Here is a 22799-nt window from a genome sequence, read left to right on the forward strand (position 1 = left end):
TTATGTACCTAGACAGAATGCAGAGAGCTAGTCCTAGTGAGATTTGAACCTGACGTTCTAAGAACTCTAAGCATTTCTAAAGTGATTCTTAGGCCTAGACACAAAGCTATACCTTCTGGCTCTATGATATTTGCAAGTGAAAGTCCAGAACATCCCATTTTATTAGTGATACTCTAATTGTTGTTGTCTCTTGGGTCATGAGATGACTTTTCCTGACATTTTAAAAAAACAATTAAAACCAGCATAATATATTGGTGATACGAATAACACAGAAGCAGCCCTTTCCCAGAAACGTCTTGGATGGTCACTTCCTGCTCCCTCTTAACTCTCCCAAGTGCATGATTTTCTTGTTCTAGAAACTTCCACCTCCCTCCCTCCCTCCACCTTTCTGGGGCTAGCCCTTTAACTTTAGTAAAATCAAGTGGCGGCCTCCCTGAAATGGTCATTCTAGAAGTTGCTGCATATTTTGCTTTTCTACCTGGTATGCACCTGATATGCTTTCCCTTTCCTATTGTGGAGGAGATGGCAAGCTCTCAAAGCAAGTGAATCTCACTGGAGACAAGGAGTAAAAGTTTGATCATTTTTTTAAATTAACATTCAAGAAGGAATAACTTGACTGAGCAATGGCATCTGTAAGGGCAATTTGACTCAAGAAGTAGGTTGAGGACTTTGGCTTAGAAAAAGAAGATGGATTTCAAACTGATCTTGAATATCCTCCATCTGAATCTACTACAGAAGCATGGCAGCCTCAAAAATCCAGCAAAGAAAGCAATGCAATTAATACTATGCAGACCTAGTTTCCTAAAATATGTACCTCAGCAATATACTTGCCTATCTAAATCTGGAAAATGGCATATTTTTATCTCTATCTCTGGAGAAAAACATGCACATATTATATAATTATAATTTTTTCTCACTCGTAACTGAACTCTTTCTCAGTTAAAAAGCATTATAATATCAAAAGGGCTCTATTATACACACTGAGATTACAAGGTGTGCACTCAGTTGTTGTTTTTAAGCAGAGTGGATGGAGGAAAAGAAGCTTAACTTGTTGGCATTCAAAAATGAATAATGGTTTATTCAAAATGCAGGAAACCAAATGTGAAATACCCTAAAAAGCTCAGATCATTCATAAGTAAAATGGTGCTATGGCTCATAGAGAATACTCTACCACTATCTAATACTCACATTCATTAGCTTTTGGTCAACCAGTGTGATTAATAGCCATTTCATTATACAGGGACATAAAATGTATGAAATAGGATTGCCAACCCTCCAGGATTGTCCTGGAGTCTCCAGGAATTAAAAATTAATCTTTAATTAAAGATTGTCATGTGATAAAACCTCCAGGAATATGTCCAATCAAAATTGGCAACTCTAGCATAGAGCTTTACAAACAGATAAAGGATGATGTCTCCTCCCGGTACAGCTTATTGTCTGAGGTCCAGATACTGCTATTGGATCAAAGTGGCCAGACCCTGGTACCCATATGCAATCCCTTTGAATTATTTGAGGTTGTAACAGATGATCATAGATCAGATTTCAGGACAGAAGCCTACATCAGAGAGCCCATATGTGCTCATGTGATCAGTTCCTCAGCAAAAACATTTATTTCTTTGCCTTTATTCAGAAGAGTTGTGAAAGGGTTGCAAAAGGAATTAGTAACACAATCCCTCAACTGTAGGTATTTCAATTAACTATCATCCAAAAGGTTTCCTCAAGTTCAGCAAATGAACACAATCTGTCTCACAACATATATCATGTATTTGTTAAGGCTTTTGTTTAATCATGCATCCCAAACTAATTTTGTTTGTTTGTTTATTTTTGTTTAATTTTGAGTTAGCAAGTGAAATCCAAGTAGAGTGGAAAAAACTAAAGGTGAACTGAAAATGCACTTTTAAAAAATTATAAAGAATGCCAATTAAATACTGGACATCTCAAACAAGTAGGAAAGAGGAAAATTCAGCACATACTTCTTTATTTTAAATATATCTTTATTTGTCTCAGGCCTACATTGTAAAATATGCTATTAATTTCCTGTTCTGACTTGGCCTAATGCTTAGAGCCCTGCAAATCTGTGGATATCCGTTTATATCTGCAGATATCCTCATCTGCAAATGTGGATGCCTATATTCGCAGACCATGTTTGTAGACCGCAGATAGATGCAGATCCAAATCTTATATCTAAAGCCCTGCAAATCTGCAGATATCTACTTTATATCTGTGGATATCCACATCTGGATGTGGATTCCAAATTTTGTATCTGTGCAGGGCTCTACTGATGCTACAGCGTGCTCTCTGCTGGTGACATGACACACGTAAGAACCTGACTGCACATAGTCTATTGAGGTAAATCCTTTCAGAGGAAGCAATGTTCCCCATGGAAGAAGCCTGGAGCATACTGAGACCTGATCCTGCCATGACTTAAGTATGTGCTTAACTTTAAATGTGGAAGTAGCTAAACTGAGTTCAATAGAACTACTCAGTTGGGTAAATGCAGGGCTGGCGCTTTCATTTAGGCGACTTAGGCAGTCGCCTAGGGCACAAGCATTATGGGGGGAGCGGCATTTTGCCGGGGGGGCGGCAGGCGGCTCCGGTGGAGCTGCCGCAGTCGTGCCTGTGGAGGGTCTGCTGGTCTCGCGGCTCTGATGGACCTGCCGCAGGCATCTCTGCGGACGGTCCGCTGGTCCCGCGGCTTGGGTGGAGCTGCCAAAGCCATGAGACCTGCGCGCAGGGCAGCGAAATGGCCTGTCGCCTAGGGCGCCAGAAACCCTGGCACTGGTCCTGGGTAAATGTAGGATCAGGATCTAAAAGACAGCATAATTAAGGTGCAACAGAGTGCAGACATTAGAGGAGGATAGCAGGAAAGAAATTTCCCTATCAGTGGCAGTGAAAGGTGCGAGACAAAGGGTATGAGGGTGGAAATTTCAGTTGATCTTGTTTTTGAAAAAATCGTGAAGTTCTTATGCAGAGAGGGAGAACGGTTTTAGGAAGGAGCAGAAGGCTGGAAATAAGTGGGAGTGTGGGAGTGAATGAGGGTCACATAGCAGAACTTCTTTGCAAGGAATATGGCTGTCATAAACAGATAGCTAAGGGTTAACGTTTCTTTTACCTGTAAAGGGTTAACAAAGGGAACCAAACACCTGGCCAGAGGACCAATCAGGAAACCTGATTTTTTCAAAGCTCAGGGAGGGAAATTTTGGGGTGTTTTTTCTTTTGTCTGTGTCTCTTCTCTGTGCTCTCTCGGCTATGAGAGTGATTTCTGTCTCCAGGCTTTTCTAATCTTCTGTTTCCAAGTGTAAGTACAAAAGGTAGAAGACAATAGGTTTTTATATTGTTTTTGTATTTACATGTGTGTAGTTTGCTGGAATGTTTTAAATTGTATATCTTTTTGAATAAGGCTGTTTATTCATTTTTCTTTTAAGCAATTGACCCTGTATATTGTCAACCTTGATACAGAGAACATTTTTATGTCTTTTTCTTTCTTTTTATATAAAGCTTTCTTTTTAAAACCTGTTTGAGTTTTTCTCTGGTTAAGGCTAAGGAACGAAGGGAGGGGGAAATCTCTTTGTGTTAGATTGACTAGGTTTGAATCTGCATAGCCTCTGGGTGAGGGGGAGAGACACTTAATCTCTCTGGGTTTGTGTTTCAAGGAATTGAAGCAGGGAAATCTCCTAGTGTACCCAGGGCGGGAAAATCTGGGGGAGGTAAAGAGGGGGAAGGGAAGTGGGTTATTTCCCTTTGTTGTGAGACTCAGGGCATCTGAGTCTTGGGGTCCCCCAGGGAAGGTTTTGGGGAGACCAGAGTGAGGCAGGCACTGTAATTCCTGTCTGGTGGCAGCGCTATCAGATCCAAACTGGTAATTAAGTTTGGAGGGTTCATGCAGGCACCCACATTTTGGACGCTAAGGTTCAGAATTGGGATTTATGCTTATGACAATGGCAGAACTGAGTGAGGAGATAATGTATTTGCAGTGGATGAAGCACACATGGTCCCTAGAGGTGTTCAGTGGTAGAGCTGATATAAACATAAAGTTTTAAAAAAATGAACATTTCAAAGACTAGTTTGTTCTACTGGGTTTCAGAAAGGACCAATTTTCTAGTCTCAGAGTTTTATGTGGAAATATTTTATGGATTCATTTAGTTTTCAAAAGCTAAATGTATTGTTTCAAAATTCAGAATTTCATTTTTTTAAATTGTTTTTTAAAAACCCTGACCAATTACTAAGAAAAATGATGAAACTCCCTAACAACAACTAAAATGGGCACGAATGGAAAATTTGGAGATAATTAAAATGTTTTCATGGGTATATGGTTTTGAAAAATGGTCATTTTTTTGGGAAAAAATTCTAACAAATGATGTGTGTCCAGCTCTGCTCAGTGGCACAAGAATGAGAATAAAGGAATAGGATATAAGGAGTGAACCATGATTGTCTATTGATATAGAACCATGTAACACATTTGGATTTCTACTGCAAATGCAGTCATATTTTTACCTTGGATACAGTCCTGCAAATTCAGGTCTAGGGGTAATAGTTCCTAGAAGCAGGCAACGGACCACGTAAACAGCCAACATAGCTCATAATGAAGTTCAAAGAGAACAAATTTTGTAACCACAAAATGTCAGCTCAACCAACTCTTCCTCTAGATGATTTCCTTAGATAAATTAGATGAATGGATAAAATATTCTCAGTGTGATAAAATAAATATTGATGGTTTTAAAATTTTTTTTGAAATTCAGTAGAAATGAGTTTCACCTGCCTCACTACACAGCAATGTGTATAACATGTTTCTGTGTTATGTACCTCATCACACTGTCTACATGCAATCATCTTCCTACTATCACTTTTCATGTGTCAAGTGCTCATTAACCCTTTAACCTCAGTGGGTGAAAGCCAGTTCTATGATTTTTCCTTATAGGACATCCAACACTGGGAAATCGCTGCTCCTAGCTCCAACTAGTTAAGAAAAATGAATTTAAATGCTTATGCTTTTTATTGATAGTTGTGAGTACAAGATACAAGTCTATCAGGGGAGTGTTTCCAATGGAGTTCTATAATAGTCCACTTAATATGGTACTCTACACTTTATCTTTTAAAAGGCTGATATTTAAAATATTGTGTTGCAACTCTAAATTTTGACAATGGTAAAATATTATCTTATTGAATGTAATGAATGATAATATTTGATGAGATTTTTGGAATGTGTTCTATATAAAAACAGTATTATGAAGAAAAGCTGCCATTCACTTGTTGAAAGTTGGTGAAAACACTACTAATTCTGATTTGTTAGCATTGTGTACTTACTTTGCACCAGAGTAAATGACTACACAAGATATGAGGCAGTGGTGAATTAAGCCTAATCTCTCTCTCTCTCTGTTGCAGTGTCTGTGTAAATGTATATTTGTATATGCTTAACTTTGCACATTTGCTATCCCTCCTTTCCTTAGTTCTGAGGAAAATGGAGTTCAGAACCAGAGACAAGTAACAGATGACGGTAACTAGCTCTTTCTTGCCAAAAGACGCCATATGGAAGTGGTTCACATTGCAAGAGTTAATGACAAATTGCATGAAAAGACACACACAGTTGTGTATTAGAGAGCAGGATTTAGCTACAATACATCATAGTATAAGGAAGTGGAAGCTGTTTGTGGTTATTTTGGCCTCTTAGGTAAATACTGTGTAGGCAAACAAACATTACTTTATATATGCTACAAATAATAGTATTTTGGCAAGTTTCTATAAATTGCCCAAGACCAACAGGGAACCAGTCTGGTTTACTGTGTAAATATGTATATAAACAGGATTGTTTAAATGTAATTATATATTTTACCTAACAAGCCAGGTAATAACCTATTAAATCTATTAGAAGATGATCTGCCCTATTTGTTTTAATGTGTTATTCACCAAAAGGATTGTAATGACTGCTTTAAAGATTATGGGTTGGATCTTCTCGCTGCAGAATTGATGTGGGGATGAGAAAGGAGGGAGGTGGCTTATGCCATTTGTACCTCCCTTTGATCCTGGGGCTAACCAGGGGCCAATTCAGCACCCAGAGAAATTTAGAGCAGCCTTAAGGTAAAGGGTAGGTAGCACAGAACAGCTACACTAGCTCTATATTCACCCGAGGATTCGCCTACACTGGGAGATCCCCATTTAACCAGCTTAAAACCACTGCTACTCATGTGTTGTAAATCGGTCATACAAGGTTCAGGATTTGGCCCAGAACACTCTGCTGTGCTAATACATATTTAGGTACATGTTTTATTTTTTTAAAAACGAAACCTTATAACACCTCTTTTTAAAGTATTTCCTGCAGTTTTACAGTCACTACTTCTCAAAAATTTAACATCTTGGAAGTAATATTTTTATTTCACAAGATTCCAAACATCATTCTTGCTTTTTAATGTTAAAATATATACAATATTTGCTCAAGTTTTTAGTATTGTTAATTTATTGTCCTAGCATTATTTTAAATGTTTAGAATCCATTTCTCTGTTTGTGTATCTTTGATACATGAAGATCCTGATCCTGCAGTCCTTTCACATACAAATCTCACATTATAGGATGTTCTGACTGAGACAGAACTGCAGAGACGACGCTCAGATTTTGCCATAGAATATTTGACATTTTTCAAGGAAACTAATTATTTTATTTGATTACATCTGTTTTAAAGTATGGGGTGTAAGGAACTATTGTCTTGACATAAACCCAAAACAGGTAAGTGATTAAAAACATGTTGATCAACAATGTTCAGTATGTAAACAATACAGTTCAGTAAATTGCCTCATGTTTTTTTAATTCAAGTACTCTGCCAGTGGGTCTCTTTATCAGTTTTCATTTGTCATGCCCAGAGACCAAATTGTTAGTATTGCTAAAAGGAACACTGGTTTATGCCTATCTCATTGTTTTGTGTTTCAAAGTTTGACCATCCTGATGACTCAGAGAAATCAAATCTCACATTTTCATTTTGGATATTGTTTTTCAGGTGTCATAATTTCACCACTTTTAAAGAGACACTATTAGGGTAAAAAAATCACACCTACGTCTGATTCTTTTAAACCTGCCATTGTTATAAGCAACACACATCAGTACATCCAGCCCACACTCCTTCTCCTCAGTCCCCTCCTTACACATACATTCCTCAACTACCTCTGTGCCACCACATTCCTCAGTCTGCTCCACCAACCCCCTCACCCCAGTAATCTGCTCTCATTCCTAAACGGCCTTCCATTTGGTCCTCAGCCCCCATAGGTTGACTAGATAGCAAGTGTGAAAAATTGGGACTGGGGTGGGGTAACAGGAGCCTATATAAGAAAAAGACCCTAAAATCCGGACATCTGGTCACCCTAGCCCCCCACAGGCTGAGCTGCTATTACCCCCGCCCCACCTGCTTCTCCATCCCATCTCCCCTCCCTGCTTGGCTCCTCCACCCCTTGGCCTCACTCCCGCTTAGCTCCTTATCCCCCCGCAGATCTCCAGCTCTTTCCCCACCCCCCGTCCCCTGCCTAGCCTCCTGTAGTGTCCCCCCTGAGGCTCGGGGAGAGCGGAGCCCAGGTACGGCACCACCGGGCGGGGGGAGCAGACGGCTTCTCAGTGCAGCCCGGTGACACACGCTCGCGGGGCCCTCTGAGACGGAGCGCGAGCGTGTGCACGAGCAACAAAGGCACGTTCGGAGCCGGAGCCAGAGCCGGAGCCGGTCCCGGCGCCGCAGCAGCAAGAAGCACTAGCGCGCCGGCCCGGCGGTGGGTGTTCCCAGCCCACCTCTCAGGATGGGGAGGGGCTGGCCGCGCACCGGGGATTTCAGCAACCAGAGCCGCAGCTGTACGGTCCCTCCTCCTCTTGCCCCTCCCCCGATTGATTGTTTTGGGGGGCGGGCGGAAGGGGGGGATACATTACATGCCAGCAAAGCAGTTTAGTTCCTGCTGATCCATCACACGGACAGAAAAGGGACTTGCCCGCGCGCAGGGCTTGGTTTGTTGTTGGGGGAGAGAAAGGGGGCCCCTTTTGTCTGGGTTGCCTTCTCCCCTCTGCTCCGCCCTCCCCTCTGGTCCCCTGCTCTGAGGAGGGCAAAGAGAGTGGGAGAAAGGGCTGCCTCGCAACCCCCTTTCCCCCTCCTCCAGCGGGCCCCCAGTGCAATTCGATGCGTCCCTGGTAAGGCTCCCCCGCGCTATATTGTGTCCTCTCGTTTCTGAAGCCTCCACCCACTGGCCCACCCTACATTTAGCACATCATGTGATCCGGGTAAGTCGTTTGCAAGTACAACAGTTCTCTGTGTTGCCCCCATTCATTTCCTGAGAACTGCATAGAGCAGCTGAGGGAGACCGTGTGAGTGAATGTGTGTGTGTGAGCGAACGAGAGTGTGAGTGTGTGTGTGTGTGAGAGAGAGAGAGGGGGAAGGAGGGAGAGAGGGTACTCTGTATAAGGGAAAGAAAACAGTTTCTCCTGCTCTGCAGCTTCTGCTCAGGTCTGTGCCTATTCCATTTCTTATCAGAATAAACATACCTTTTCTTTTTTTCTCTTGCTGTCCCAATCATCAATCAGCTTTCAGATAACATTTTATTTTCCTGTCATTACATTATTGTAAAATGTTGGAAAGCTGATCTCTCGAATGGGGCAAGCATTGGAGGGCAGGAGGGAGAAGCTTTTGCAAAACAAGGATATGTGCAGGGCTTTTATTAAATTACCCGTAAAAAGGATGTTTAAAAAAACTAAAAAAAAAAAAAAACCTTTGTCAAAGAATGCATGCTAACGTGTAGTCCACTGGGAGTGGGACTGCTTGGTCACGTAAGTGACAGTGGCAAGGAAACATAAATGTCATGTTGAATTTGGGGTTGCTGCTCTAGTTTGCCATTCAAAAAAATCTGTTTGTGTGCATGTTATTTGGAGGAGGAGGGTAACGGGTTAAGATGGGGATGACACTGTTGGCATTAATAGTGCTCATTGTGCTACAGTCATTATTGTCTCCAGTAGTAATGATGTGTAACTGTCACTTGCTACAGTGCATAGTTCATAGAAGTAGCTGGGGGATGGCCTATGGCTGTTCTTTTCAATTAAGGTGGACCTAGCTAGAGTTGACAAGGGAGAACTTTACATTGAGACCAGTCATGAAGAGTGGTGAGTGTCAGCTTGGGAGCCACAGCAGCTTGTCTGTTATAAGCTTGCTGTAACCTAAGGAGTGGGTGCTGACCTCAGTGACATTAGTTTGTATTAAAGCAAGAGGCTTCTATGCAAGAGGAATCCATTCTGATTTTATTCATAATAGAGCTATTATTGGAACTTTCTGTGACTATTTATATTGAGGGCAAAAAAGAACTTGCCAGATCTGATTAATAGTGTATTTAAACTGAACGTTTGGAGGGGGAAGTACCAAATCCTTTGTGCTATGTTCCCTCCATCTCTCCCCCTCTAGTCTTCTCTCCCCTCACAAAAAGCTTACAGTTCTGCGTATTTTAATAGTTATAATAACTTTAATTCAACTGATAAAAGCTGACTATGCTCAGTTAAAGTCTAAGTACAGTGGAATGTATAATCTGGATAAATAGTCTATGTAGTTGGTATTGTCACTCTTACTAATTTAAGTATTCAAATTGTTAAAGAATTGTTCTGTATAGATAATTTTAAGAAATTCTAGTGAGTAATTTTTTTTTTTCAAACTGATTATTTAAAAAAATAAGTAAGGACTATTCTCTCAGTTACATTTCAATGCTGGAGAAACAAACACTCATATTTACATTAAAAGCATGTGCATAGAACTGCTACAGCAGACGTGTGCCAGTCAAACAAACGTCACCCTGTAAATCCACCTAAACCATTCCATTCCCTTTTCTTACTGGAGGATAGAGTTGTTTGGCAAAGTAAATGGTCTGACATGAAATTTTGCTGATGACAGGCAGGGTGGTGCAGGAGTTTGCAATGTGAATAGGAGTGGTCACTTTTAAACACTGGGTGTATTCCTGTTAGAATTTTTTTTAAACTGTTATTTACAGAAACATAATATTAATTCAGTTTCAAGAAGCAGTAGCTTCAAACCTGGGTTATGCGATGTGTAGCTATTGTCACCACCTATTGCCAGATATGTTAAGATACGTATTTTATGCATTTAAAATCAGAACAAAAATGAGCAGATTTTATACAAGATATTGAAGATAAACAATTTAGTTTGCTTTCATGATTTATATCAGCCTTGTAAAATTCTACATGTCTGTGGCAATTTTTTTTCCTGCATAGGTGGTTAACCAACTCTTTTTTTCATTATCAGTCATAGTATACATTGATTTTTATTTTATTTTATTTTATTTTTTGCCATGGCAGGCAGATATTCATGGCAACTTTGCAAGGGTACTTTATATAGTACTGGTGCATGACCTCCATTTTCTGGTTGATCTCCAATTCTAAAATGTTACAGGAACAGCAAAGTAGCCTCTAGTGTAGAATTAGTAACTATGCTGAATTGATTGGAGACGGGGTGATATGGGCATTTTATTGATCATCTAAAGCTGTAGTAAATCTAGACTGAATGTTTGTTTTTTTATATATTCTCTGTGTTTTTTTTTTTAAAAAGCTTCTTAACAGGACACAGTCAACTTAAAAATCTCATTACTGTCTGAAAATGTTATACTATCTAGGCAGTGGTTCTCAACCTTTTCAGACTATTGTACCCCTTTCCGGAATCTGATTTGTCTTGCATACGCCAAGTTTTATCTCACTTAAAAACTGCTTGCTTACAAAATAAGACATAAAAATACAAAAGTGTCACAGCACACTATTGCTGAAAAATTACGTTTTCATTTTGTCTGTAAGAAATTTTAGTTTGTACTGACTTTGATAGTGTTTTTATGTAGTCTGTTTATAAAACTAGGTAAATATCTACATGAGTTGATGTACCTCCTGAAAGACCTCTGTGTATCCCTGGTTGAGAATCACTGACCTAGAGTCCCAAATGAATCCTGTGACTACCATTGCTGAAAGAAGTTAGCAAATACAGTCTTTTCTCTTTTTTTTTCCCCTCTTCATTTTCTTTGTGGGTTTGGCTACATTTATGTACACTCATTTTAACTGTTTTGCTGATAGTCATTTTGCCTTGTCTGAATCATGCACTAGCATGATGGCAACCCTCTTTCACTGCTCTAGAGGAGCTCACATGCACACACCTTCTCCAGGTGCTGGAGTGTGTGGGGTTTACCAAAAACAGCAGAGCTGCTGCAGTTTCTGAGTTTGGGGCAATGAGGGTATCTGCTTGTCCAGGGATTCCCACCCGGAGCCAAAAAGGGACTGGAGAGAGTGGGTAGCCACGGGAACACCCATCTTCACATGGGCCTTTCGTGAAAATGGAGCTTCAGGAAGTGTGTTGGGGCAGGGAGTGATAAAACCTGTCCTGAAGTGCTGTAAAAGCCTCCGTTTTCTCCTTCCTTGTAGAGGCTGGGGAGAAATTGAAGGTTGATGTGGGGGTCAGGGAGCTCTCCTTCCTTGGAGTGTCCTCCCTGCCAACCAGGAGCAGTGGGTGCCTAGCAGGTGGGGTGGCAGCAGGAGGAAGGATTCTTGATTCCCTTTTCTACTTTACTTGTCTGGATACTGCTGCTGTTATTGTAGAAACTGGCTGGCAGGTGCTGGTGGTGTTCCCAGACCTGCATATTGTCCGTTGTTGTAAAGATTCTTAATTGACCTAAGTAGAAAAATTCTTGTAAATATTTTAAAATGAATTTTGTTAAGATTTAGTACAATTCAAAGGCTGCTCTGTTAGAATTTTTGTTGAAACTAGTCAGAGCAGAAAATACTCAAGTTGGCTGTCTCTTTAAAAGAGACGTCCTCTAATATTTTGGGCTTGATTCTGCCCTCTGCTGTGATGATGCACTGGAATGGGCATGGTAAGGGGCTTAGATTGTAAGTTGTTTGAGATAGGGACCATCTTTTTGTTCTTTGTACAATGCCTAGCACAGTGGGGTCTTGGTCCATGACTGCAGTGCCTAGGTAAAACCCCAATACAAGCAATACTACATAGAGCCTTTTTCCTTTGAGTATACTGGGTACGAGTGCTCCCAAACACTTAGGGGCCTTTTATTATACTAGTGTCAATGGACAAAATGCTCATTAAATTAAATGGGAGCAGGATTGGGCCCCAGGAAAGCTCTAAGGGGGCATATTCAACCCTAGAGGTGTGGTTAGGGCTTGAGTGTGCCAAGTCACATCCAGTAGTTATGAAAATGAGGGTACAGCTCCTGAGCAGAGAGGAAACAATGTACATTCACTGTGTGTGCTAACCTGTGCTGAGCCATAATGCCCTGAAGCTGCAGGATTGTGTTAGTGAAGATTGTGTGGCTTGCACTGCTCTTCACATTGCTATCCAGCCTCCTGGTCTGCTCCTTAAAAAAGGGGGTTGCATTTTGCTGGTGGAATGCAGGAAAATATATCTTAAAAATATATCTGATACTCTTGCATTTAGGTCAAACATTGTTTCCTAAGGGCATAATTGTGTTTGAGGAAATATTTATATTTGTCAGATCAGCTGTGTGCGTACCCATGGATAAGACACTTTTGTGTTAGAGGAATGGAAAAATAATTAACATTATTTTTGTCAAATGTTTTATCTGTGGCTCATCCATCCCTCCATTTGAATGGAAATGACTGTGGTTTATCTTCGTGCCATATACAAAAAATAATAATTTCCCCTTCCAAGAAATTAGATTTCATTTTTTTAAAAACTGATATTTGTTCAACACTGAGGCCTTGACCTTCTCAACTCTTGGCTAGTGGTTGTTTACTACAGCTGCAGTCTGTGTGTGCATGGAAGGGGAGGAGCTCAAATACAAACATGCTCACTTTCTCCAGCTAAGATGAAAACATATTAAAAAGCCATGACATTTCATAGCAAGCATTAGTGAGACAGAGTTAAACAGTCATATTAGGGCTTTTCCTATATTCCTGAAAAGAATATGCTAGGTTATGTCTGTAAGACAGACTGAGTCTTGAAAGTGCAAATGTGAAAGCATGAAATGGCTAAACTTCTCATGCACTGAAGAAAATACTTGATTTTTTAAAGGTGAAATACAGGTTTGATGTTAGGAAAAGAGAAACAGAATATTTTATCCCAGTACTAAAAACTTTTTAATATAGGTCAGAGTTGCTCAGTCAATCAAGATCACTGTGTAACTTTACCCAGCAAGACAGAACTAGGGTTCAAAAAGTGAACATTACACAGTCCTGACTTTTCTCAACTGAATCATATCGAAAGGGATTTTTTTGTTTTGTTTAAAGGCCACATTAGATTAGAAAATAAGCAAAAGAGTAATATTTGAAGAATCACAGTGTCAAAATGACTGTTTTAGTTTTGATATCTCTAAAAATAACTATTGATAATCTTGGCAAGAGCATTGACCCTAGTTCTAGTACTTACCAGTGACCATTGGAAAAGTAGGCAAACTGGGACAACTTCATTTCAGAATGAAGGTTTTGCAGTATTTTCCAGTTAATTCATTCTGTGTGTGTACTTCAGGGTTTGTTCCCACACTGCAAAGTCAGTATAAGTGTGTTTTTTTCCCCTTGGAGTCTATGCTGAAGTCTTTTATTATTATACAGAGTAAATCATTTGGTTGCAAAAAATTGTTAAAAGAATTTTTTGAGGTGAGATGATACAAGCATAAAATTAGCTTTGCTATGAAGTCAACTTTGACTGCTCTGCATAATGGAAACATACTGGGCCTGGTGTGTGTTACTACCTTGCATTCCACTATAGGCTCTGTTTGTATTTACCATGGTTTGTGGTAAGTACCACAGACTTGGAGTGGTTCAGCCAGAATCAAGCTGTGAGAAATTCACAAGGTAAGTATTGCATTTTCATGGAATAGTTGTTGTCTGTATCTTGCCTGTGTATGACAGAGAATGTGGCCTAATGCAAGAATGGAGTTTGAAACTCTTTAGTTTTAATCCTGGCTGCACCACTTTGTGGCCTTGCACAAATAACTACCCCATCTCATTTTTTCTATCTGTAACATGGGGCTAATGCAGGGGTCTTCAACCTCTGGCACGTGGCTCGCAAGGGTAAGCACCCTGGTGGGCCGGGCCAGTTTGTTTACCTGCCCTGTCCGCAGGTTCGGCCGATTGCTGCGGTTTGCCGCTCCAGGCCAATGGGGGCAGCGGGAAGCGGCATGGGTTGAGGGATGTGCTGGCCGTGGCTTCCCGCCGCCCCATTGGCCTGGAGCGGCAAACCTTGGCCAGTGGGAGCTGCGATCGGCCGAACCTGCCAACGCGGCAGGTAAACAAACTGGCTGGCCCACAAGGATGCTTACCCTTGCAAGCCTTGTGCCAGAGGTTGCTGACTCCTGGGCTAATGGAATATAGAAATATATGTGGTAATACTTACTTCACGGGGAAGAACTAATTTATTGCTGCTTGTAGATTGTTTTTGAAGAGGTAAGATAAAGATAGGCCAAATCTAGGGATCAGAACCAGCCGAAGTAGTAGACTTGGGTGCTGGGTGTCTCTGCCAGGTGATAGAATTCTCTCTTGTCTACTGGTATCTACCGCCAGTCCCCAGAATCCAGGCCACTCAAGGAAATCTACTTCAACTCATCTACTACAGCCTACTGTTTGAAGTAGCTTTTATGGATGCACTGTATCCCTGCTTCAGAGCAAAATATTAGAATCGGTGTAGCACTGGATTCTTTGGCACTGCCCCTCCTTGCCCCTGTACACTGTTCTGTGGGGAGTCCCAGTGCAGCTTGTCCTCAGGCTTCATATTGATTACCCCTGAATCATGTTTCCAACACCATAACTGTATTGGTTGACTTGTCAAGGGAGTCTCTACAGCTGCAGAGACAAGGGCTGGATTTGCCAGTGTAAGTGATGTTACTGATTATTATTATATACATTAAAACCTTTAAAAGAACATTAAGGTTGCAAAGTCAAGAACTCAAAAGTTACGAAATGCCAGAATTAAGGCTGCTTGTATGGGGTCCTGTAAGAAATAATATGTGATCATGTAATTAAAGACTGTGCATATGCATTATGGTACAATGATGCTGAAATAAGGTGACACAGGCAACCCTAATTTGGTATTTTCTAACGTCTTAGCACATGACTATTCAACCATAAATATTTTAATGGTTTTTTAAAATGTAATCTCTTAGGTCTTGAAAAAGAGAACTGAAAATGAAAATTCTATCATGGAGTACCATATTTACCACCGGTTGAGTCATCAGTAGTATGGGAACCCAGAAGCTTTAGATCTACCGCTCAAGCACTACCTCTTGAACCCAAGTGCAGGCTGTTCTCCTTTATGTGAACGAACTACTAGAGAGGGCTCAGATATGTTCTTTGCTACTGGCTTATACAACTAATTGCTAGATAGCAGAGCAATTCTGGGAATCCTGGGTTCTATTCCTGGCTCTGGAGGTAAGTATGTACTAGTCCTTAAATGCAAAACAAGCAGTCACCTCGATTCTGAAAAACAGTGCATCAGAGTAAATGAGATTTAGATCTGTCATTTTAGAGACAGAGTTCTATTCCCAGTTCTGCCAGGGGTGACCTTAAATAATAATTCAGTTGTCCCATATGTAAAATGGAGTAATGATATTTGCCTGGTTCCTAATTAGTGTGTGGTCTTGCTCAATAGTCAGAGTAATGAAGTGCACAGAATTATCAACACAAATGAGTGGAAGAGTTAAGATTCTAATTTATGATCTCTTCCTGGCTCCCACTACATCTGCCCTTAGGCCAAAAGGTATTTTGGTGGTGCTTCTCCTGCTTGTCCTGTGTCCCTTCTGGAGCTTTAGCTTTGTGCCTGCAATGTAGAAGGCTCATTGAGGGCTGGGAGCAAGACCATTGTAGTTGCATGTGGGGAGCTCTGAGGCTGGGAGCGTGTGCAGTGCAGCTAGTATATCCAGATATTTTTAGCAGCAGGCCTCTAAGAAGCTCTGTTGAGCACGTGGAAGTGGTGACTCTAACATGCTTACATCTTGTCCAAATTTGTTTAGGTTTTCACTGGAATAACAAAAGGCACCTCACTGACCCTAGGATTATTTCCTCTGCCAAATAGAAATTCTTTGTTCCAAAACTAGAGGTCTTTAAAATAAATAGTTGGAAAAATATTCATATTGGGAGATCTTTTTCCCTCATGGTCAGAAATAGCTGAACAACTTTTGTTGAATTCTTTCAAAACAGTTCAACCTGGAACATATACCTGGCATGGAAAATTTCAGCCGAAATTGTTGAAGTGTCTTAGATGTAACCTTGGAAATAATAAAATGAATGTCAAAGAAAGCTCTGATCATCAGGCACAGCAAATGGTGTCTTTCTTATATGAGGCCTCAGTGCTTTCAAAGGAGTCAATTACAAAATAAGGCCACAGTCCTCCTAGTGAAGAGGACAGACACTTAAGTGTCATGAAAATAATCTATAACCAAATTGCAAAACACCTGACATGTTATACAACAAAGAATCTTGGACAGGGCATGGTTCAGGTTAAAATCAAAACAACGTGGAGCTCAGTGTTTGTTTTTTAAATTGAGCTATGTAAGGCTGGCATAAAAACAATTTCAAGCTGGCCTCAGAGTATGGCCATCAGAGGTCTGAGACAGAGTTCTAAGAGCTGCAATTCATGACTCTAAAAAGTTTTTAAAATTTGGGCAAATAGTTTGCACTGTCCCAGGTTCTCTTTCATAGCCTTGGTCATTCACCTGCCCCCCGCTCACCCTTCAAAAGAATCTTGGGGTAGAGGGAGATGAAAAGATATTCCCGAAAACTTACGGGAAAAAGAATCCTCCTTGCTGATTTCTGTAATACCAATAATGCTTTTAAATGCCACTTTTTTTCCATTGGTTCCATCTAGTGTATGAAATAATTTCTGCAGACGTGTCTCTATAGTGGTTTTTTTTGGGGTTTTTTTGTGGCAGGGGGGAAATCAAACAAAATGACACTCCTTAGGGTGATTTTTTTTTCTTAAATGGGGCAGGTAAACTCAGTTTATTTAGCAGAGATCTGGAGTTTGTTAGCCTAATAGAATTGCTATTTGCACATTCGCCTTACAGGTCCCATGTGCAACTAGATCAAAAATGTTCTAAGTTACCCACAGTATTTATCTAAAGCAGATTTTGAAAATTACAGTCCTCCTATTCTGGAAAAAAACAATTTGTCGCTTTGAGTGACTTCACTGGGACAGACTCTGCATTAGACACATCAAGCACAATACAGTAGGAAGTAATAGGCACAATTAATTTTTTTTTTACATTAGATTCAGTACATATATTCTTGTATCCAAGCCAATATTCAGATTTGGTTTATTTTGTTCCTGTTTCAGGTGCAAGGTCTTACTTCAATCTTTGTGAGTTGCATGTGTTAAGGATTTGTTCTCATTCCCACTGCAGTTTTAAAGGGGAAGCATTTGAGATGCCTTGAATTACTGAGTAACAATAGATCACCTTTACTGTAGGCCAAACAACTTAATTCCATGAAATAAACCACAGGAACTGTTACATGTTGAATGCCTAAAGTAGCAAGAGAGTGAGCTGAGCTTTAAAATTCAATTGGTTATTGTATTTACTAATGCCTCTTTGCCTCTTGTAATAGGAGTCAGTCAGGACAACTACTCTCATTCTGTGGAAGAAGGTTTTCGGGTCATCTTCAAGGACTGGTGAATGTACAGGTCTCAGGGCTTGGCTACATTGGCACTTTACAGCGCAGCAACTTTTGCGCTCAGGGATGTGAAAAAACACCCCCCTGAGCGCTGCAAGATGCAGCGCTGTAAAGCGTCAGTGTAATCAGGGCAGCAGCGCTGGGAGCGCGGCTGCCAGCGCTGCATGCTACACCCGTAAAGGATGTGGTTTACGTGCAGTGCTGGGAGAGCTCTCTCCCAGCGCTGCCGCTCTGACCACACACACATTTCAAAGCGCTGCCCCGGCAGCACTCCCGCGGCAGCGCTTTGAAATTTCTAGTGTAGCCAAGGCCTCAATTGCTAGATAGACTCTCATCTGAGGACTAAGCCTACTAGCACACTTCTGTGGCCTCCAAATGCTAATTTGCAGATCTGTGAATATGTAACTTCTGTGGGGAAGAACTGGAAAAAAGTCAGAGGCCATAAAATCACCTACCTTTTTCTCAAATGAATAGTCTGTCTTCCTTCCAGTCAATTCTGCCTCCACCCCATGTCCATCAATTTGATTGCCCTCTGCCCCGTTTTCCAGTGCTGGTCCGCTGCTCTTAGAATCATAGAATCATAGCAGAAGAGACCTCAGGAGGTCATCTAGTCTAACCCCCTGCACAAAGCAGGACCAACCCCAACTGAATCATGCCAGCCAGGGCTTTGTCAAGGCAGGCCTTAAAAACCTTTAAGGATGGAGATTCCACCACCTGCCTAGGTAACCCATTCTACTGCTTCAGCACCCACCTAGTGAGATAGTGTTTCCTAATATCCAGCCTAGATCTCCCCCACTGCAACTTGAGACCATTGCTCCTTGTTCTGTCATCTGCCACCACTGAGAACATCCGAGCTCCATCCTCTTTGGAATCCCCCTTCAGGTAGCTGAAGGCTGCTATCAAATCCCCCCTCCCTCTTCTCTTCTGCAGACTAAACAAGTCCAGTTCCCTCAGCCTCTCCTCATAAGTCATGTGCCTCAGCCTCCTGATCATTTTCATTGCCCTCTGCTGGACTCTCTCCAATTTGTCCACATCCTTTCTGTAGCGGGGGGCCCAAAACTGGAGACAGTACTCCAGATGTAGCCTCACCAGTGCCGAATAGAAGGGAATAATCACTTCCCTCGATCTGCTGGCAGTGCTCCTACTAATGCAGTCCAATATGCCTTTAGCCTTCTTGGCAACAAGGGCACACCATTGACTCATATCCAGCTTCTCGTCCACTGTAATCCCCAGGTCCTTTTCTGCAGAACTGCCACTTAGCCAGTTGGTCCGCAGCCTGTAGCAGTGCATGGGATTCTTCTGTTCTAAATGCAGGACTCTGCACTCGTCCTTGTTGAACCTCATCAGATTTCTTTCGGCCCAATCTTCCAATTTGTCTAGGTCACTCTGGACCCTATCCCTATCTCTCCCCAGCTTAGTGTCTTCTGCAAACTTGCTGAGGGTGCAATCCATACCATCATCCAGATCGCTAATGAAGATGTTGAACAAAACCGGCCCCAGGACCGATCCCTGGGTCACTTCGCTTGATACTGTCTGCCAGCTAGACATTGAGCTGTTGATCACTACTTGTTGAGCCCAATGATCTAGCCAGATTTCTATCCACCTTATAGTCCTTTCATTGAATCCATACTTGTTTAACTTGCTGGCAAGAATACTGTGGGAGACTGCATCAAAAGCTTTGCTAAAATCAAGTTATATCACATCCACCACTTTCTCCATATCCACGGAGCCAGTTATCTCATCATGGAAGGCAATTAGGTTGGTGAGGCATGACTTGCCATTGGTGAACCAATGTTGACTGTTCCTGATCCTCCAAGTGCTTCAAAATGGATTCCTTGAGGATTTGCTCCATGATTTTTCCAGGTACTGAGGTGAGGCTGACCAGTCTGTGGTGCCCTGGATTCTCCTTCTTCCCTTTTTTAAAGGTGGTGCAACAGATTGCTGGCTCACTACTGTAGTGCCTCCTGCTGGTGGTCTGGGAATTAGTCCATTTCCAGCACTTGAGGCACCTCCTGCTGGCCAGTGTCTCTCCTGCCTCAGGCCCCATGTCCCTCCCAGATGCTAGTGTCCTTTTCCTTTGGGGTTCTGCCCACAGCAGTACCCCCACACTCTGGGTCTCCCCTCCCAGGGGAACCCCAACCCGCTAAGCCCACCTAGCCTGAGTGATTACCGCAAGTCTTCATCTAGGCCCTGTTCTCTGGGGCAAACTTCAGTCTGTAATGGCCACTCATCACTGGCAAGGGGGTTGGACCTGCTGCCTTTCTTGGCCCAGTTGTCTCTCTGCAACCCCAGTACCTCCTTTGGCCTTCAGCAAGGGCTCAGCCTAGGAACTTGCCAGGCCTGAGCTCCCCAGCCCTGCCTGCCCTTCCCCAGCACTACTCTGGTTCAGGTACCCTGTGCTTCTTCAGGCAGCTAGGTCCTTCCCACTCCCAGGCTGGAGTGAGGTTGACCCATCTCCTCCCTTAGCCCATATATCAGGGCCAGCTGTGGCCTGATTGGGTGTGGCCACAGCTGTAGCTACCTTTCCAATCAGCCTACCTTTTCCCCAAGGAGTGGTTTAACTGCCCCGCTACAGATGGGCACTATATTTGCCTTTTTCCAATTGTCCGGGACCTCCCCTAATTGCCAAGAGTTTTCAGAGATAATGGCCGGTGGCTCTGTAATCACATCAGCCAACTCCCTCAGCACCCTCGGATGGATTAGATCTGGCCCCATAGACTTGTGCATGTCCAGCTTTTGTAGTCATTAACCTGTTCTTTCACCACTGAGGGCTGCTCACCTCCTCCCCGTATTGTGCTGTCCAGTGCAGCAGTCTAGGAGCTGACCTTGTCTGTGAAGACCAAGGCAAAAAAAGCATGAGTACTTCAGCTTTTTTCATATCATCTGTCACTAGGTTGCCTCCCGCATTCAGTAAGGGTCCCACACTTTCCCTGACTTTCTTCTTGTTGCTAACATACCTGTTGAAACCCTTCTTGTTACCTTTCACATCCCTTGCTAGTTGCAGCTCCAATTGTGCTTTGGCCTTCCTGATTACACCCCTGCATGCTCAAACAATATTTTTATACTCCTCCCTAGTCATCGTCGAAGTTTCCACTTCTTTTTTGTGTTTAAGCTCACCGATGATTTCTCTGTTAAGCCAAACTGGTCGCCTGCCATATTTGCTATTCTTTCTGCACATCAGGATGGTTTGTTCCTGCACCCTCAATAAGGCTTCATTAAAATACAGCTAGCTCTCCTGGACTCCTTTCCCCCTCATATTAGCCTCCCAGGGGATCCTGCCCATCTGTTCCTGGAGGGAGTCAAGGTCTGAATTTCTGAAGTCCAGGGTACATATTCTGTTGCTCTCCTTTCTTCCTTTTGTCAGGATCCTGAACTCTACCATCTCATGGTCACTGCTGCCCAGGTTGCCACCCACTTCTACTTCCCCTACCAATTTTCCCCTGTTTGTGAGCAGCTGGTCAAGAGGTTCATGGCCCCTAGTTGGTTCCTTCAGCACTTGCACCAGGAAGTTGTTCCCAACACTCTCCAAAAACTTCCTGGATTGTCTGTGCACCGCTGTCTTGCTCTCCCAGCAGATGTCAGGGTGATCGAAGTCCCCCATGAGAACCAGGGCCTGTGATCTGGAAACTTCTGTTAATTGTCTGAGGAAAGCCTCATCTACCTAATCCTCCGGGTCTGGTGGTCTATAGCAGACCCCCACCACAACATCACCCTTGTTGCTCTCGCCTCTAAACTTAACCCAAAGATTCTCAACAGGCTTTTCTCCAGTTTCATACTGGAGATCTGAGCAATCATACTGCTCCCTTACATACATTACAAATCCTCCACCTTTTCTCCCCCGCCTGTCCTTCCTGAACAGTTTATACCCATCCATGACAGTGCTCCAGTTATATGGTTTGGCTCCCTACCAAGTCTCTGTTGTTCCAATCACATCACAGTTCCTTGACTTGTGCTAGGACTTCCAATTCTTCCTACTTGTTTCCCAGGCTTTTTGCGTTCGTGTACAGGCACCTAAGATAACTAGCTGATTGCCCTACTTTCTCACTATGAATCAGGAGGCCTCTTCTGTTGCACCCTCCTCCTTGTGTTTCCTCCCAGTATCATACTTCCCCACTTACTCCGGGCTTAGGTCACCATCCCCCAGTGAACCTAGTTTAAAGCCCTTCTCACTGGGTTAGCCAGCCTGCCTGTGAAGATGCTCTTCCCTCTCTTCATTAGGTGGATTCCATCTCTTCCTAGTAATTCTTCTTCCTGGAACAACATCTCATGGTCGAAGAATCCAAAGCCGTCTCCTCCTACACCACCTGCGTAACCACATTTACCTCCACAATTTGATGGTCCTTCAACAGGGAGGATGGATGAGAATACAACTTGCACCTTAAACTCCTTTATCCTTCTTCCCAGAGCCACATAGTCTGCAGTGACCCACTAGCTCAAAGTCATTCTTGGCAGTATCATTGGTGCCCACGTGGGGAAGTAGGAAGAGGTAGCGGTCCAAGGGCTTGATCAGTCTCGGCCAGACATTCTGTCACATCCCGAGTTCTAGCTCCAGGCAAGCAGCACACTTTTCACATTTCCCAGCATGGACAGCAGATAGATGACTCTTGTCCCCTTAGGAGGGAGTCCCCAACCACCGCCACCCGTCTCCTCCTCTTGGGAGTGGTGGTCGTGGAACCCTCATCCTTAGGACAATGTATTCCATGCCTTCTGGTCGATGGGGTCTCCTTCTGATCCCTTCCCTCAGATGACTCTTCCAAACCATTCTCTGCTGTAGTACCTGAAAACCAGAGATCCTGAAAACATTTTCTTACTTCTATCTGCATTGGGGTTACATGGGTTCTCCTCTTTCTTCTTCTGGAGGTCACATGCTGCCAGTTTTCTTCCCCATTCTGCACTGATTCTTCAGTATGCTGTGTCTACAGTACCAAATGCCGACTTCTGTCCAGAAAAATCTTCATTTTCGCTGATGCAATGGAAGGTTGATACCTGGGTTTATTCATAGATTCATAGACTCTAGGACTGGAAGAGACCTCGAGAGGTCATCGAGTCCAGTCCCCTGCCCTCATGGCAGAACCAAATACTGTCTAGACCATCCCTGATAGACATTTATCTAACCTACTGTTAAATATCTCCAGAGATGGAGATTTCACAACCTCCCTAGGCAATTTATTCCA

The 22799-nt window shown here is 42.5% G+C and overlaps 1 protein-coding gene across 2 annotated transcripts in view; it reads left to right on the top strand.

Moving 5' to 3' along the window:
* Window positions 1-8413: 8413 nt before the first annotated feature.
* Window positions 8414-22799, top strand: part of KLF12 (KLF transcription factor 12) — a 369879-nt gene continuing 355493 nt past the window's right edge. For both annotated transcript variants that reach the window (XM_075061546.1, XM_075061547.1), the window contains exon 1: window positions 8414-8464. The gene's annotated coding sequence lies outside the window, so the exon portion shown is untranslated. The remainder of the gene's footprint in view (window positions 8465-22799) is intronic.

The sequence above is a fragment of the Chelonoidis abingdonii genome, chromosome 1 (assembly GCF_003597395.2).
Source record: "Chelonoidis abingdonii isolate Lonesome George chromosome 1, CheloAbing_2.0, whole genome shotgun sequence".
In the NCBI taxonomy this organism is placed as follows: Eukaryota; Metazoa; Chordata; order Testudines; family Testudinidae; genus Chelonoidis; species Chelonoidis abingdonii.